The 5,639-nt window shown below is 36.9% G+C and overlaps 1 long non-coding RNA gene across 1 annotated transcript; it reads left to right on the top strand.

The window, feature by feature from the left end:
- Positions 1–861: 861 nt before the first annotated feature.
- On the top strand, positions 862–4,189 carry LOC122068317. The gene is made up of 3 exons (XR_006137072.1): positions 862–963; positions 3,149–3,278; positions 4,087–4,189. It is a non-coding gene; the product is annotated as an uncharacterized LOC122068317 (long non-coding RNA).
- The last annotated feature ends 1,450 nt before the right edge of the window (positions 4,190–5,639 follow it).

Here is a 5,639-nt window from a genome sequence, read left to right on the forward strand (position 1 = left end):
GGTGGAGGACCGGGAGGAGCCTGAGTGTCCGCCTCGACAGTTGAGACCACGGCCATCTTCTCCCCTTTCCAAGTGTGCATACCATCTAGACAAAAACAACCTATGGATTGGCAGTAAAAATCAGCGATTTCCCTTTATGATGCAGATATTACTTGATGCTTGTCAACTTGATTTCCTAAACTGCGCCCAGCACATAGATTTACCACAGTCCTCGAACCATGGATGTCAGGGGGCAAGAATAAATCTCAAGAGTACCTGCTGTGATTTCCGAGAAGTTTCCAGTTTCCAGTTTCCAGAAGCCTCACCATAGCTGCCATTCTCCCCTTTCCAAGTGTGCATACCACTCTGACCTCAAACCAGAAAACCTATTGCGATAGTCTCGATCCAAAACCAAACTAATCGATGGAGTTGTTGACGGAGCGGCTGGGGAATCCAGGAATAATGAAAATTTAAAGAGAATAAAGTAGAAATCTTAAGCCGAGCCCTCCTTTCTCTTCTCCACTTGGGGGAGGAGGAGGAGAAGACGAGCAAAGCAGCAGCAGCGCAAAAGGACAATGAAATTTAAATCCAACGGTCCAAAAAACACCCCTCACAAGATTCCTATATGAGGCGTCCGACTAGAAAACCTCAACCCTATATATATATATGATTTCTGGTGTGTCTGTCTACACTTAGCTTGTGCGAGGCTAGTCGTAAGTTGTAACATAGGGCAAAGGATTTTTTGGGTATGTTATAAGCATTCTATGGAATGACTGCATGTGGGATTCTAAGTTGATTATTTTGGACAAGTTATCTCTTATTCTTTGTAACTATTATCATCTGTCTTGTGGTCTGGTATTAACCCTAATGTTCAAGTTTTTCAACAATGCAGGTGCTAAGAAAGAGGCCTACCATCACAGTATATGGTTCTGAAGTCCTCAGGGGTTTATCTGACATTGCTTTTACTTCCATTGACAAATCAAGGTCAGTAAGACCAGAATTAAATTGGAGTATCTATCCCAAATTACATATTTGATCATTGGATGAACTAGATATTTTTCCAGTGTTCATCATCAGTGGGTTTTACATTTCTTAATTTCCACCTCTTGTAATTAATTTACCATTTGGATGATGAACAACACTTATAAAATTATAATGGATGCTGAGGTCTGAGAACTCTTAAGCAGATATGCTAGCCAAGCGAGGGTTGTACTAGAGATATATGTTAGATGGCTTAAAGAACCCTGACGATATGTTTTTTGGTGACTATGATCTCTTAGATTTCTGGTTTCTTTTGACCTCCCATGTGTTTAGCCCTCTAGTTCTTGTTTAAATTCTCACTTTCTTTTCTTTGAGTTTTTCCAAAACATGCAGTCCATATAAGAACATAATCCATTGAAAAGTATCATTGTTGCTATTTTGCATCCTTTCCCTCCCAAGAACTGTTGGCATCATTAAAACTTCCGTGAAAGAGAAATCTAAAAACAAAATCTAGTTGCTGCTCAAAATTGTATGTCGGATGGTGAGCTTTTTTGAAGTGTCTTCTATTTTCCCTCTGTTAGTCCCCAAGAATTATGAATATCTACTTTCCTGTTAATGTGACCTCAAGATCCAAAGGGAATCCAAGTTGAGACATAAGCACCTCCTGGAGCCTTTTGTGCCCACCAACCCCAACCAAAGAAGGAATAGGAGATCCAAATATCTCTTCCAATGTTGCGGTAAAGGGAAATATGACAGACCATCATATTACTCTAGACTTAAAATGAGTTCATATGGTTGTCATTTTAAAGCCTAATCAGGCACCTCATGAGGCCTTTCTCGCTTTTCGGTTTCATCCATGAAATCAGGCTCTTAACACATAAATCCCTCAATAGTCTTGCTTTGTCTAATATCTAATTGTAAAGTGTTTTCAGAGCCCTGTAAATACATGTTTTCCTTATTGAAATCTTGCCTAAAAGGCTAAACCACACTTTATTAGTCCTCATTCATCTATGCTAAAAGCCTACAACAATCATTTATTTGTTTTTTTTCTGGCCACGTCCATGTGTCTGGTACCAAAAAGCTCTCTTGCAGAAAGATTTGGACAGTTGAAACATTCATCTATGCTACAAGCCTACAACAATCACTACTGGGATGCTTCATATATATATATATATATATATAAACAAAATAAAGTGAGTACGACAGGAAGGGAAAGCTCTCTTGCAGAAAGAAAACAAATTATGGTTAGCAGCATGAAGAAGAAACATAATTACAGTCACCTGGCTAACTAGTTGATTGTCTGGAATTGTATCATTATTACATATGTATACAGATATTTCCGTGCGTTGATCATTTTGGGATACTACTTTGGACACCAACTGTTGTCTTTTTATGCTGCTGTGCCACTATTATTTTAGTTTTTGATACTTGTGCACTTTAACTTTGGTTTGTGCCCCCGCTTTTTTTTTTTTTTTTGTAAGGTTATTATAATTTTTGTACTTTCTAAGGTAATGTTTTATTTTCAAAATTTTAGAAACAATTCTTATTCTGCACACATCTCATAATTAAAAGCAAGTCAGATTATGTATAACTAGAACCCTAACAACTTTGTTACCCAAATGCACTAAAGGTCTCTTGGTTGAGTGAGGGTCTGGGAGACTGATTCTTGGTCACCGAGAAACTCTTATATCTAATTAAGATTCTTTAAATAGTCTGTTGTGTCCATTATTGTCTAATTGAATACTTTTTGTACACCCTTTAAGAAAAGTTGACCTTAAAATTGGAGAACCAGTCGTAGCCTACATATATCATATAGGTCCTTGTCATGTGGTGTTGCTTTATATTCACAGGGGGATTGGGAGGGAATCTATAAGGTATTTAGCATAGTTGTCAAGGTGTCACCTAGGCATTTAGGTGGCTCAGCGATGCCCAGGCGCCTTGCTGGTGTCGCCATGAATTTCCCCCCTGCCACCTTGGTTCGCCTAGTCGCCGTGACAACTATGCTATTTAGTGATGAATAGAATAGACTGCAGTTTCCCTATGCTGACTCTTAAAAACTCATAATTTGTGCTAATCTTATCTGTTTTTTCTGTCTAGCCTCTGATTTATTAGTGGAATCTTCACATTGTGCTTCTTATGGTAATTGTTTCGGCTAAATCATCCTTCTCCATTTTAACCTTTCCTTCAGGTTGCTTGCATCTGATGTCTATGGCATCATCAATGTCTGGGACAGGAGAATGAGTAATCTTCCATATCTTGAGCTGGCCACCAATACCCGTAGCACTATTAATAGTATCCAGTTAAATGTGGAAAATCGGGTTAGTGATGTAATTCACAATTTAAATTAAATTATTATAACATGTGAAGTGGTGATGTGGCTAATCGTAATGTGACTGTAAGATAGATGCCCTATGGATTTGCCACATGTAGAATATTTTGCCCCATCTTGTATTAAAATTCCCTTTGTTTTGAATTGTTATTGCTCATGTTAAGAGAGTCTGTAATGTAAATATGATTATTTTTTAAATTTGTTGTTCATCATATTTTCCCCCCAAATTATTTGGTGTTCCATTTTATGGTTCTTATTCATGCCGTTTGTTTTTACAGAAAAATAGCCTTTGTTTTACTTGAAAATCATTATGCTGGTTTAGCCAATGAATATTATAACTGGGCCTTTTCTATATGTTGCATTATCTTAAAAGTGTTCTTCATGTGCTTGTTTGGAAATTTCCTCACTCATGGTTCTAAAGTAAGGTCGAAACAAAAAAATTTCGAAACCTGGTTGAAACAAGGTATTTTTTTCCAGTGCTATTGCTAGAAATATGGGCCTAAATTTCTGAAATTTCCGAGATTTGGGCTGGAATTTCTGAGATTTGGGTCAAAATTTCCGAAATTTCCGAAATACCTGGTTTCATCTCGGGTTGGGTTGAAACCACCGAAATGTGCGATCCAAGATTTAGAAATATGCCCCTGCTAGAAGGAAATATACATGTGAATCTCATCATTTTCAATTTTTGTAGGATTCTTTTGAGTTCATAATCATCTATAAGAATCTTCCTTCTTATTTTTAGGTAAGATGTTTTTGGGCTTGTCAATTAATATCCTAATCTCATTTTTTCCATATAGATTGTTTTTGGGGCAAGCAAACATGGCATCATCTATGCTTGGGATATTCGTGGAGGAAGAACATCTGTTGCTTTCCAAAGTCATAAAGAGGTAAAGGGGCAGGGGCACCTTTCAGGTTCTACTTATTTGATCTTTATTGCCTGATTCTAGCATGGAAAGATGGCGAGATCTGTGCTCTATGTTAGCTTTGAAATGGAACTGGGTTTTATGGGGAAAATTTACTTTCTCCTCCGTTCTTAAAAGAAGTCATACATTCTCATCACTTCACAAGTAATTAACGAGGGCCCTTAAGAGGGGCGAAATAATCCGCAATCTCCCCTTCTAGCATAGCACAAGATTTTGTGAAATTTTGCGAAATATTTTGGTTTTAACATTTGTTGAAATAAAATATAGTGTGATACTGAAGGAAATACAAGATTTCGGTTAAAATTTTGGTGTTTTGCCGAAATTTTGACAATATGTTTCGTTCCAGCAAAATTTTGACTGAAACAATAACTATAGCTTTATAACAAATACCATATTTTGAACAAGCGTGGAACAAGTTGTTGGGCAATAGAAAAACAAGTTGTATAACATGATAATCATGAAATGGTTTATTATTTTATGTCTATCCGTTCCCAATGTGTATTTAAATTATTTTGATTGAATTACATGTATTCTAGTACTAAATTTTGTGTGGAATATGCCATATTAGAGAATGTATACAGCAGCATACAACGTATACTACCAAACTAGGGTCCAAAGTCAAACTACCATTTTAGGTGTTTTTTAAAATTTAACGGTCCCACTATGTTTAGAGGGCCTAAAATTGGGTTTTCTGGAAATTGTGAGACCTATGGCCTCATACCCTTCCCACTGAAACTTGTAGCCAAAACCTTCCAAGTTTTGACCGAAATTTCGGTGTTTTGCAAAATATTTTGGTTTTGAGCCTGGTTGAAACCAAGCTCAAAATCGAAATTTTGAACCATGCTTTCTAGTGGCAGTGAAAATGATTTGGACATTTGAAAAGATTCATCTTTCACCCAAAGTTGTATACACTTAGTGGCTAAGGGATTAGCATATGTTGCTCCCTCTCTCTCTGTGCCTACCAATTCATTTCAATCCCTTCATGCCCCCTCTCTGGGTCTCTCTCTCTCTCTCTCTCTCTCTCTTAAACTTCTTAAAATTGTAGCAATCTTGAGTGGTGTGTTGGAAGTTTAGTTCGACAGTATTTAGAGATGAGGTACCTTACTGTTTCGTGAATATGCAACAGATAAATAACTTTGTTTTGGAATGCAAAATAACTTACAAAAGTTATTGTCTTGAAAAGAGCTATTTGTTATGAAAAGAATAATAAAATTACAGGTTATGCAAAAAGAACAATCCCTAGCACATGTTTATTAGATTAAAATTAAAGAAGAAAATATGAACAAGCCAGAAGTGGCCCTTCTTTTGGGATTGGAGGTTGCATCATAACTAGGGAAGTTAGCTCTAGTTTAGCTTAGATGGGAACTTATCCTCATAATTCTATACCCAGGATAACTAAGTCTCCCTCTCACAATGAAACTGCCTCG

Source organism: Macadamia integrifolia, unplaced genomic scaffold (assembly GCF_013358625.1).
Source record: "Macadamia integrifolia cultivar HAES 741 unplaced genomic scaffold, SCU_Mint_v3 scaffold3690, whole genome shotgun sequence".
Lineage (NCBI taxonomy): Eukaryota > Viridiplantae > Streptophyta > Magnoliopsida > Proteales > Proteaceae > Macadamia > Macadamia integrifolia.